This window comes from Balaenoptera acutorostrata, chromosome 12, assembly GCF_949987535.1.
Source record: "Balaenoptera acutorostrata chromosome 12, mBalAcu1.1, whole genome shotgun sequence".
Classification (NCBI taxonomy): domain Eukaryota; kingdom Metazoa; phylum Chordata; class Mammalia; order Artiodactyla; family Balaenopteridae; genus Balaenoptera; species Balaenoptera acutorostrata.
The window spans coordinates 75180764-75193381 of NC_080075.1; the positions used below are offsets into that span (position 1 = coordinate 75180764).

The 12618-nt window shown below is 43.4% G+C and overlaps 1 protein-coding gene across 7 annotated transcripts in view; it reads right to left on the reverse strand.

Moving 5' to 3' along the window:
- Positions 1–4082, reverse strand: part of NCOA1 (nuclear receptor coactivator 1) — a 259972-nt gene extending 255890 nt beyond the window's left edge. For 6 of the 7 annotated variants that reach the window (XM_057558335.1, XM_057558336.1, XM_057558330.1 and 3 more), the window contains exon 1: positions 3713–4082. The gene's annotated coding sequence lies outside the window, so the exon portion shown is untranslated. Of the gene's footprint in view, positions 1–3192; positions 3345–3712 lie in introns of those variants that run through there. The other variant, XM_057558332.1, reaches the window with a different exon arrangement.
- Between the last annotated feature and the right edge of the window lie 8536 nt (positions 4083–12618).

Consider the following 12618-nt stretch of genomic DNA (forward strand, 5'->3'; position numbering starts at 1 on the left):
TGGGGGAATGGGGGAGGAAGCATGGAGTCAACAACCAACTCTACTTGCATTTCTAGAACTGGACTTAAATGTTGGTGTCAGTGTTTTGTAACAATTCTTCTTATTCAACCATGTATCTTGCAGAAATATAAAACAATAATTTATGTTAATCCAAATACTGTGCACCCACAAAACATTATCTGGAATTCAACTAAAGGAAAAAACCTGCACCTCCTCCTTAAACTAAGCAACCAAGAATGGTACACAGTTGCCACTAGGCCATTTTATGACCTCTGACCCCGTATGTTGAGAGAGAGGCACAAAGTCTAAGTAAAACACAAAGAAGAGAGAAAGAAAGGCTTGAAATGACTAGACCTCACCTCCAATGGTAAGAAAAAAGGTTAGAGACCATAAGGTCCATCCTTAGTGACCAATAACCAAGAGCTAAGCTACTGGTTAACCTGGGAGAGAAGCAATGAAGAAGTCCTTTCCTACAGTCTAGTCTGTCCAACTCATAGGAAAGTTGTACAAGGTGGGGAGAAATTTGTATGGTTCTGCAGCCCAAGACTGGATATAGCGCTCTGTCATTCAACTCCTGAAACACATGCACTTCATCCAATCCCACACTCTTCTGCACCCGATATTTGGAAGTAATGTAAAAAGGAGCCCACCACATGTTTTTGGACCTATGCTAGGAAAGCAGCTGATGGCCCTCTGAGAATTCCTGTGATTATCATAGGCAGAAAGTAAAAATCACTGCCAAGACAATAATGAGAATCCTGGGGATCTCCTCGCCCCATGACTTAAGAAGATTCTACTCGGTGGTGTGTGCTGTGTTTACCTCCCATACTTGCCCTAAAATGAAAGCTATTTTAGGCCATACGGTTTAAGACCAACCAACCCCAAAAGATATGCGACATATTCAAGCAATGTGGAGCCCTTGGGGGATAGGGCAATAAAGACAAACTTAATTAAGGAACAAAGGTAGTATGTAAGAGAAGTTATGGTGAAATCGATGAGGACAGAGAAGAGATGTCCTTAAAAAGAATTATAAACCATACTCTGATATACAGTCCAATAGAGAAAAGATTTTCAAAGAATGTCCAATATCCTTTCTTCCCCGCTCCACCTTTCAGCACCTCTATACCACTCTCATCATTTACTCAACATTTAGTCCTGGTGAAGACCGATCACTGGATTAGCAGGATCAACAGTACAGGCAGAGAACATTCCATCCTGGGAGCAACATCTTTAAATTATTTAGGCTTGTTTAGCACCCTTCCGTATAGAGTAAAAGCATGAAATTTTGCCAGTGCTTTCACAATATACACCAGTCAGCACCATAGCAACCCAATCCTCTGCCCACCAAAAGATTAACACATACAAAGAAAACAGGAAATTCAACAAAAATTAAAGTTTGACCCTGGACTCCCTCAACAGTTAAATTGTCTTAAATAGTGGCAGTATCTTTATACCACACCCACTTCATGCTACCCTTACAGCTTCCTGGCATAAGCAAGTTCTTGGTATTATACAAACTGCTGCTTCTGTTTCCAGCCCAGATTTCTAGAAATGAAACCCTGGAATTGAAGGAGAAAGAAAAACAAATGTTGGCAGAAAGAGGGAGGAAAATGCATTGTCTATATAATCCCAGTTTAAGTGGAACAATCACCATTAGTTCCATCAAGCACTTTTTTTTCAATAAAACCACTTACCAAAAATGCAGATCTAAAATACTCCCTTGGCTTAAACCACACAAAAAGTAATTTAAAAGACACAATCCTACAGATTTTCTCAGAAGGAAATGAGAAAAAGATCAACTATAAACTATGTAAAATTCAAATTCTGCACCTTAAAAATCAAACTTCATTGTGAGTTAAATAAATGAAATAAATAATCAGTGCAAAATGTTTACAAAAATCAAACCAAATGCCTGTTCTTATAAGCAGCATCCCTGCATTTTCTCTCCAAACCATATATTCCCTATTCAGGCCCCCTTTTTGATCCATTGTTCCCAAAGGATAAAATCTGAATAAGAAATAGGGGGAAACCATTTCCAACGCTAGTTCACAAAACCAAATTAGACCCTTCCACAGAGTACAGGAGATAAAAAAGAAACACTTGCAGTTGCATCTGTTTATGACATAGTTCAAGGAATGCCCATTTATTAAGCTGAATCAAACCTCACTGCTACTTTTAACCCAAAACTATTTCTAGTTCAAGAGCCAAAAGACCCAAGCAAACACTTTCTTTTTATATTATTCTCAACATGAAATCTGACCCCCTTCCTACTACATCACAGCTTCTGTGAAACAAGCTGAGAGGCCCCTTTGGCCAACTTTTTTTTTTTTTTTTTTTTTTTGAGACTAACCTTCAACCAATTCCAAAATTGAAGACAAACCTCAAACAAATTTAACCCCTGAACTCCATCCCTTCAGCTGTACAGTATAATCTAAGCTTCACCGCAGCAATGTTTTACACAGACACTTGAAGATTTCTTAATCACTGAAGTGAAAGCCTCAGCCCTCACAAATCATCGCCACAGAGATTACTCTTGGCATCAACAGAGGGTGCTGGGACTGCAATTCACTCCAGAACCCTTCATTCACCACCATCATGCTCAGCATTAAAAATTCACCGTCTCAAAAGAAAAAAATGTCACCTTCTCCACAAGGACACCTGCCTCTTCAACACCTACAGTGAACGAAGAGAGCCCAGCCTGAAAGGCTAAAAGATCCTCCAGCTTCAAGTTTTCCTCCCCACCAAACTGCAGCCACAGCAGCACGGACTCTCCTTGTCACACATACAGGCTTTATTGTCAAACCCTCCGTCTCCCTCTAACATCGTCAACCGAGGCAGTGTCTAGTCTATGGGAGTGACTGCTTTAAAAACAGAAAACAAAAAACAACACAGCTGGGTAGTAAGAGCAGGGACCCTGGTGTCCGGTTTCTCCATTTCTCTTCCAAGCGACTAGGGAATGGCTCGAGTTCTGTCGCTGACCATTAACCCATCCCACCTCTCAGTCTTCCAGCCAACATGTTTGCTCCCCTTCCTAAATCCTTTCAGCAGAATCCGACGAAGGGGACCAAACCCTAAACATAACAGGAAAATCTCACTTATCCATCCCGTTTCTGCCTCCGAAATCCCTCGTCTGGAGAAGGGTAAAGCAAGTGCGCGGGGGTAAACAGAAGCGCCGTCGGAGGCTGCGCTTACAAGAAGGCTCGCCACGGTCATCCCCATTTCGCAGTCCCAGCAAGCGAGACTCTGAGAGGTTACCGGGCTTGCCAAGGTCACCGCGCTCGCCGGGGCCGAGGGGCGCCCGCGCCGACTTCCGGCTCCCCCTCTCGGCGGCGGGGAGCGCCCGCGGGCTCGGGGCGCCTCTCCCCACGCCGGGCCGGCGGCCGCGAGCCTCGCGCACCCTCCGCGGATGCTCGCCCCGTCCGCTCTAACTAGGGCAACTGGGAAACGGGGCAGTGGAAGTCGCTGCTGCAGCAGTTTCCATCCGCGGCACAGCCCCCAGCTGGTGCCCGTGACAGCTGCGACCTCCGCCCCCTCCAGCCGCGCGAGGCCGAGGGAGAAGTCGGGGAAAGTGGGAGGGGGAACGGAGCGGAGAGAAAGGAGAACGGCGGGCGGAGGGGCACCAGCTGCTCCCGCCCCCTAGGGCCTCGGCGGCCGCGCGGCTCGTGACAGCTGCACCCACCGGGAGGCTCGGCGCCCGCCGCCTGCCACTCACCTGCCGCCGCCGCCTCTGGGCCGCGCTGACGGGCGCCGCGCTCGCCCGCGACCGTGGCGGCGCCGCCGCGGCCTCCGCCGCTGCTCGGGCCGGGAGCCCGCCGCCGCCGCCGCCGCGGCTCTCCGGCCCCCTCCTCCGGAGCAGGAGTCCCCCCGCAGGGGGATGCAGAACGGACCGGGCGCAGGCTGCACTCGAGGGAGCAGCAGGGAACAGGGCAGTCGAGGCGCTCGAGGCCGCGGTCCAGCCGTCTGAGGGGAAGGCTCAGAGAATCGCTTCAGATTCCCGCTCGCCTGGCCTGAAAAACAGGCATTTCAGCCGCTCTCCGCGGCCGCCATGTTCTCCTCCTCCTCCTCAGCTACCGCCGCCGCCGCCGCCGCCGCCGCCACCGCCCCCCGCTCGCGGCCCCGCCCCCTCCGCGCCCCGCCCAGCCCCGCCCCGCCCCGCCCCGCCCCGCCGGCTCCCGGCCGCCCCGCCCTCTTCCCGCCGTCCTGCCCTCTGCGCTGCCCCTGCGCCCTCCGGCCGGCCGGGCTACCGCGATCCGGTGCCCGGGAGCTCCGACGGCGCTCCGGGGGCAGCCAGTTCCCCGCCCGCCGGGCAGCGAAACGAGGAGCTGCCCCGCGCCCTCTGCCGGCCGCAGGCCCGAGGGAGGGCTGCCGCGGTCCCGCCCCGGCCCGCGTCCTAACGAAGTGTGGGAAAGGAGGCCCTAACTCTTCCCCTCCCCTCGGGGCGTTCCTATGACTGCTGCCGGGAAGCCGCCTCGAACCCCAGGGTGCTTTCAGCTAGGCCGCCTGGCCTGCAGCCTCCCGCTGGCCTGATCTGTCCGGGAAGGTGTGGAGCGGCGAGGGACGCAGTAGACCCGGGTGGAGTGGGTTCTGGCCTGTCCCTCCGCTAATTTCTTGTATTACTTTGAGCGAGACACATCCGCAGCCCTTTATTCTGTAAAACTGGGAGTTGGTTGCCTAGATGATTTCACAGGCTATTAGATAAGGGAAAAGAAAGATCATCTGCCCCCTTCGTTTTACAGATGAAAAGATCTGACTGACGCGTCTGGCTCTGCAGTTCCATGAATTACCCAAAATGTTTGTCATTGACAGAGCTTTCCCCTCAAGGGGGCCCACACCTTTCTTCTTTTCTACTCGCTTTTTAAATTTTATAATGGAAGTGCTACTTCCAAAAGTAGAGTGTTCCCTGTCACTAGAGGAATCAAACAGCGGCTGAACAGGCTTTCCGAGCCTTATCTGGAAAGCATCCCTCATTCCAAAGGCTGGCAATATAATACCTATCTCTCTCCCCGGGTTGTCCTAAGGATGAATGAGTCGCTGGCTGCAGAGGTGCTTTGTAAAGCAGACAGCTATCCTTTCCTGCACTCTTATTCCCAGGTAGCTGTCTGCACCTACCTCAATCCCGTCCTGTTGTTGTCTCTCAGTGTTTTCTGCTCTAGAGCAACCTGTAGAAATCTTTAAGCTCTTCACACTCCTTCTCCTAACTGAAACCTGACCTTGCCTTGAAAACACCAACCTCCCTGGCACCTCTCTGAGTCAGTGAGCAACTTCTTCCAGAGGCATGTACTCCATCCTGCCATCATTCACTGCCATACCTTAGATCAGGGGTCCCCAAACCCCGGGCTGTGGACCAGTACCGGACGAGGCCTGTTAGGAACTGGGCCGCGCAGCAGGAGGTGAGCAGCAGGCAAGCGAGCAAAGCTTCATCTGCTGCTCCCCATAGCCCACATTACCCCCTGAACCATCCCCCACACCGTCTGTGGAAAAATTGTCTTCCACGAAACTGGTCCCTGGTGCCAAAAAGGTTGGGGACTGCTCATCATCCTATTCCTGGCCTGCTCATAAACCAACCTTTAGTCCACACCCCACATTCATCATATATTCGTTCATTCAGGGACTTCCCCGGTGGCGCAGTGGTTAGGAATCCGCCTGCCAATGCAGGGCACATGGGTTCGAGCCCTGGTCCGGGAAGATCCCACGTGCTGCGCAGCAACCAAGCCTGTGCACCACAACTACTAAGCCTGCACTCTAGAGCCCGCGAGCCAGAACTACTGAGCCCGCGTGCCACAACTAATGAAGCCCGCACGCCTAGAGCCTGTGCTCCGCAAGAATAGAAGCCACCGCAATGAGAAGCCCGCGCACCACAGCGAAGAGTAGCCCCCGCTCACCACAACTAGAGAAAGCCCGTGCGGAGCAATGAAGACTCAATGCAGCCAAAAATAAAAACAAACAAACAAAAAAACTCTTTATATATTCATTCATTTGATTCTTATTACTGGAGCCCTAGGTGCATTTGATTAGCTCTTGCCCTCACCTAGTTTAGCAGGACATCTAGCCATCTACAGAGTCCCCATCCCCAATAATCACTGAAAATACCCAGAGCTATGTATCTCTCAATCGCCAGGTTAATCCCCTTCTGTAGGACATACCTCCCAGTCTAGTCCAGTCTGGACTGTATGAAGAGGCCTACAAACATACCACGTGTGTAGGTAACGCTGTCTCCTGTCGGGGCTACACTCTGGCCACTGCTGATTGCCAGGTCCAGTAGATACTTCAAACCCCCACCCCATTAGATGGCCTTCCTACAGCGCTTTATACTGTGAAGTCCTGCTTTTTGAAACTGTCCTCCCCTCCCCTGTCTTCTACATCATTCTCTTCTCTCTTTGCGTGTTTTCTGAACTTCCCTTCCCTAGCACTTTTCTTTGCTGTTCCTTTTCCACAGAACCATGTAATGTTGGTATCCTCAAGGTTTGATTTTTTTTCCCACCTCTCCTCTCACTTAGATTGACTTGGTTTTGTTTCCACGGCTTCAACTGTTAATAACACCTGCATCTCCCTCTCCCAGCCCCCACCCCTACCCGACTCTGCAGCCCGGTGTCTTAATTAACTTTTAAACATCCTCAGGACAGGCAGTGCTGAGATTTTGTTGGATGATGAGTGGAACTTAAGGTATTATTTATCTTGCCATCCATGGACACTAAAGAAAGGACTTTTCTAGGGTGAGACTCCTTCATAAGTAAGGCCCTTTGACTTCTCTTTCCTCTACGTTTATAATCACTTGCCAAAACAGTTGTAACCCACTTTTTTCTTCTTTTTTTATTGTGTTAAAATACAGATAAAATTTACCACCTTAACCATTATTAAATATGCAGTTCAGTGGATTAAATACATTCACACTGTTGGGCAGCCATCAGCACCATCCATCCCCATAACTCTTTTCATCTTGTAAACTGAAAATCCTTACCTATTGAACACTAACTCCCCATTCTCCCCTTCCCTGGCAAGCACCATTCTATTTTGTCTCTATGATTTTGACTACTCTTAAGTACCTCAAATAAGTGAATCACACAGTATTTGTCTTTTTATTTCACTTAGCATAATGTCCTCAAAGTTCATCCATGTTGTAGCATATTGCAGAATTTCCTTTTTTAAGGCTGAATAACATTCCATCATATGTATGTACCACATTTTGCTTATCCACTCATCTGTCAATGGACACTTGGGTTGCTTCTACATTTTAGCTATTGTGAATAGTGCTGCTATGAACATATGTGTACAGATATCTCTTTGAGACCCTGCTTTCAATTCTTTTGGGTATATACCCAGAAGTGGAATTGCTGGGTCATATGGTAATTCTATGTTTAACTTTTTGAGGAACCTCCATACTATTTTCCACAGCAGCTATACCATGTTATATTCCCACAACAGTGCACAAGTTTTCCAATTTCCTCACATCCTTGCCAACTCTAGTTGTTTTCTGTTTTTTTTATAGTAGCCATCCTAATGGGTGTAAGGTGGTATTCCCTTGTAGCTTTGATTTGCATTTCCCTAATGACTAGCGATGTTGAGCATCTTTTCATGTGCTCATAACCCACATTTCTCTTTCCCAGTTGGTCTCTTCTCTCGTCATTTCAACACCTCTCTGGCTCCATCCACGTTTCCTAAACAGGCCCACTTCCTTAACTCCAACCAACCCCCTACCCCCAGGAGCCATTAATATAGGGGCAAAAGATGTGTTAGTTAGATTTGCTTCCTGAACCCCACACAGCCTCTTTGAAATCCATTTACTTTACCTATTTAAGCAAAAGTTCCTTTACTCCCAAAGTACAATGCCAATCAACAAGTAGGACTGACTTCAATTAAATAAAACTGTTTTGAAGAGATTTTTTAAATGACAATGTAAGACAACATTTAACTTTTATAGCCCAGACAGGTCTGGTTTCAGTCAGGTCCTATTGACCTCATACTTTAATATTAATCCTTTGGTGGAACAGAAACATGGTAGTTACATGACCAGGATCTATAACATACCTGTTGAATTTTCTCCAAAGCATAATAGATTCCTAGTTGTATAAAACATCTGGCTAGTATACATGAACTCACTCCACTTGCTGAGACAAGAACTGATTTAACATTGACACTTTTTTTCAAATAGTTTTTTTGTTTTGATTCATAAAATAACCAAACAATAAAGAAAAGTATAAAGAGGTAAAACAAACAAACTCTATTGAGCCAGAAAAAAAAAATGAACACCTTTTCACATATTGACTATGTGTATTTGCACATATAAATACAGTATGGTATTCGATTTTACATAATAGACACACTATACATGCTCATAGATAATCTGGTGTCTTTTACTATACAATATATTTTCATCATTAAAGTGGCTGAATAGTCTTGCCTTGTATGTTTCTTTAGCCGTTTAATTAACCGATCCCTTACTGGGAAATGTTTACATTGTTTTTATTTTCTTGTTTGTGTGTTTGTTTACATAAATAATGCTATAATTCTAATGCATGCTCCTGTGCAGTGTTTGAAAATTATTTTCTTACGTTAAATTCGTACAAGATTCATTGCTGGCTCAAAGGGTACATGTTTAATTTTTTTTTTACTACATATTTGCCAAATTGACCTCCAGAAAAATTGTTCCAATCTACGGTCCTATCTACCTTGCATGAGCCTGCCACTTCCCCACAGAAAGAATTTTGTCAATTTTCCTTTGAATAGTCTTTTATTTCTACATTTGCTTGAATTATGGACATTAAGAAAGTTAGGTTTAGAGTTAGGCAAACTGGGGTTTGAAATGGCTCTGCCACTGACTAGCGGTGTGACCCTGAACAAATCCCTTTAACACCTCCAAGCCTCAGTGTCCTCATCTGTAAAACAGGATGCTAGCAAAGGATTATTGCAAAGATTGAATGAAATAATGTATGCAAAGCACTCAGTAGTGTTTAGTTCGCTACTTAGGATTGCCCGTGAAAAAGTAAAAATTAGCTCAAACTAAGAAGGTAAAAATCTGACCGACCATTCATCAAATTGGAAGAATAGGCACAGATAAAGCCAGCTGAACAGTTAACAGGATGCAGTGTCCCCTAAGGACATACTGCAGCTGTAAAATGTCATAATAGCCGCCTTCTTCGAGTGACTTCTGCTCGCCTACTCACTGAGAAATCTTGTTCTCCACAATCATAAATATCAGAAACTGTGGTGTTCATAATTATATCAATAAGAATGATGTATCCGTCTCTTGCCTAGAGAATCTAAGTCTTTTTTGACAGAAATGTAGCCTTGATTTGAAACCCAGGCGTAGAGTTTTAGATAAAGGGGTTTCTGGACAAACATTCTGCATCTATCTTAACTTTATTGTTTCCAAAGCAATAGTACCCTGGGTCCACCTTGCAGTTCAGATGGATTTTGACCCCTTTATACACGGCCATGCTTTACTTTGATCCTATATAAATGCTGTTTTATTTAAATTGCATATAAACTCTGTGAAAAGTTACCATCTCCTACTGTGTGATATTAAGTACAATAGAAGTCGATATTACATAAACATAGGGTTTCATTTGGAGCATCTTAAAATTTTCTTTTTAACACTTTGAAAATATTATTTGTTAAATTAGCTGTTGTTAAACAAATTGAGTGGTTTTTGCCCCCAAATAATACTGATTTTTGAACTGTTTCTTGGAGTTTCTTTCAGTTTTGGTGGCAAAACTTTTTGCTCAGCAAGTTGATTTTTTAAAATTGAGGTATAATTGACATGTATCATTATATTAGTTTCAGGTGTACAACATAATAATTTGATATTTGTATACACTGCAAAATGATCACCACAGTAAGTCTAGTTACCATCCATCACCATATAAAGTTACATATTTTTTTCTTCTGATGAGAACTTTTAAGATTTATTCTCTTAGCAACTTTCAAATATGCAATACAATATTATTGACTATATTCACCACACTGTACATTACATCCCATGACTTATTTATTCTATACCTGAAATTTTGTACCTCTTGACCCCCTTCACCCATTTTGCCCACCCTTGAACCCCCATCCCCTCTGGCAGCCACCAATTTATTCTCTGTACCTGTGAGTTTTATTTTGTTTTGTTTTTTTGTTTGTTTTTTAGATTCCACATGTAAGTGAAATCATACAGTATTTGTCTTTTTCTGTCTGACTTATTTCACTTACCATGATACCCTCAAGTCCATCCATGTTGTAACAAATGGCAAGATTTTTTTAATGACTGAGTAGTATTCCATTGTGTATATATATATGCCACTTCTTCTTTACCCAGATATCCATCAATGGACACTTAGGTGGTCTTTTTTAAATTAATTAATTAATTTATTTATTTATTTTTGGCCGCACCCCGTGGCTTGCGGGATCTTAATTCCCTGATCAGGTATTGAACCCAGGGTCACAGCAGTGAAAGCACTGAGTCCTAACCACTGGACCACCAGGGAACTCCCTAGGTTGTTTCCATATCTTGGCTATTGCAAATAATGCTGCAAAGAACACAGGGGTGCTTATATCTTTTCAAATTATTGTTTTCATTTTCTTCAAATAAGTACTCAGAAATGGAATTGCTGGATCATATGGTAGTTCTATTTTTAATTTTTTGAGGAACCTCCATACTGTTTCCATAGTAGCTGCACCAATTTACATTCCCACCAGCAGGACATGAGGGTTCCCTTTTCTCTACATCTTCTCCAACACTTATTTCTTGTCTTTTTGATGACCACCATTCTAATAGGTGTGAGGTGATATCTCATTGTGGTTTTGATTTGCATTTCCCTGATGATTAGTGATGCTGAGCATCTTTTCATGTGCCTGTTGGACATCTCCATGTCTTCTTTGGAAAAGTATCTATTCAGATCCTCCAGCTTGCTTGTGTTTATTGCTATTGAGTTGTCTGAGTTCTTTATATATTTTGGATATTCACCCTTTATTGGATATATGATTTGCAAATATTTTCTCCCATTAAGCAGGTTGCCTTTTCATTTGTCGATGGTTTCTTATGCTGTGCAGAAGATTTTTATTTTGATGTAGTCCCATTTGTTTATGTTTGCCTTTGTTGCATTTGCTTTTGGAGTCAGATCCAAAAAATCAACACCAATACCAATGCCAGGGAGTTTACTGGCTATGTTTTCTTCTAGGAGTTTTAAGGTTTCAGGTCTTACATTCAAGTCTTTAATCCATTTTGAGTTAATTTTTACGTATGGTGTAAGTTAGTGATCCAGTTTCATTCTTTTACATGTTACTGTCCAGTTTTCCCAACACCATTTATTGAAGAGACTGTCCTTTCCCCATTGTATATTTTTGCCCACTTTGTCATAAGTGAATTGGCCATATATGCGTGTGTTTATTTCTGGGCTCTCTATTCTTTTCCACTGATCTACGTGTCTGTTTTTATGCCAATACCATACTGTTTTGATTACTATAGCTTTGTAATACGGTTTGAAATCAGGAAGCACGGTGCTACCAGCTTTGTTCTTCTTTCTCAAGATTACTTTGGCTGTTGTAGGTCTTTTGTGGTTCTGTACAAATTTTACAATCCTTTGTTCAGCTTTTGTGAAAAATGCCATAGGAATTTTGATAGAGATTGCATGAAATCTGTAGATTGCTTTGGGTAGGATGGACATTTTAACAATATTAATTCTTCTAATCCATAAGAATGGAATATTTTTCTATTTATTTGTGTCTTTTTCAATTTCTTTCATCAATGCCTCATAGTTTTCAGTGTACAGGTCTTTCACCTCCTTAGTTAACTTATTCCTAGGTATTTGATTCTTTCTGATGCAATTGTAAATGGGATTGTTTTCTTAATTTCTCTTTCTGATAGTTCATTGTTAGTGTATAGAAATGCAACCAATTTTTATATATTGATTTTGTACCCTGCAAGTTTACTGAATTTGTTTATTAGTTCTAACACCTTTTTGGTGGAGTCTTTAGGGTTTTCTAGCTATGAAATCATGTCATCTGCAAATAGTGACAATTTTACTTTTTGCAATTGATTTTTTAAAGTCAAATAAATAACTTATTATGTCATAGTGTTCTGTTATCAAATAACAGGATTTCTGATCTCTTTGCCAAGTCTTGTTGATTAGTTACTGAAACTTTATTCCTGTAAATTACACAGCAGTTATTTTCTAAAATATTCTTAGGTCCTACGTCAGTTAATTCATTTGTCAGAGCTAACTACTTAGCAACACCATCTTGCTTCATGCTTAGTAGTAAATTCTCCAGTGATATATGCAGCCCCAATGTGTCCAGACCCAACGGAAATGTAGATGCGATCATGTTTAAAAAACAATCTTCCTTTCCTGAATGACCACTTCATACCTTTTAGTCTCAACAACTGTCCTGTTTCTCTTAAGGTGGACATTATCCATGCATACTAATTGTAACTAAAAAGATGAAGGTACCATAAAATATCTTTGGTTTTTACATCTGAATTTTGGGGATTATATTTTCTATGATGAACATTTTGGTTATTTATCATTTTTCACTACTAAAAGCACACTGCAATGGATGCTTTCTTTGCACCGTTCTGGAATGACAATATCCCAGACAAGCATTAATGATGTAAAATACAGGTATGCCTCCCTAACATAT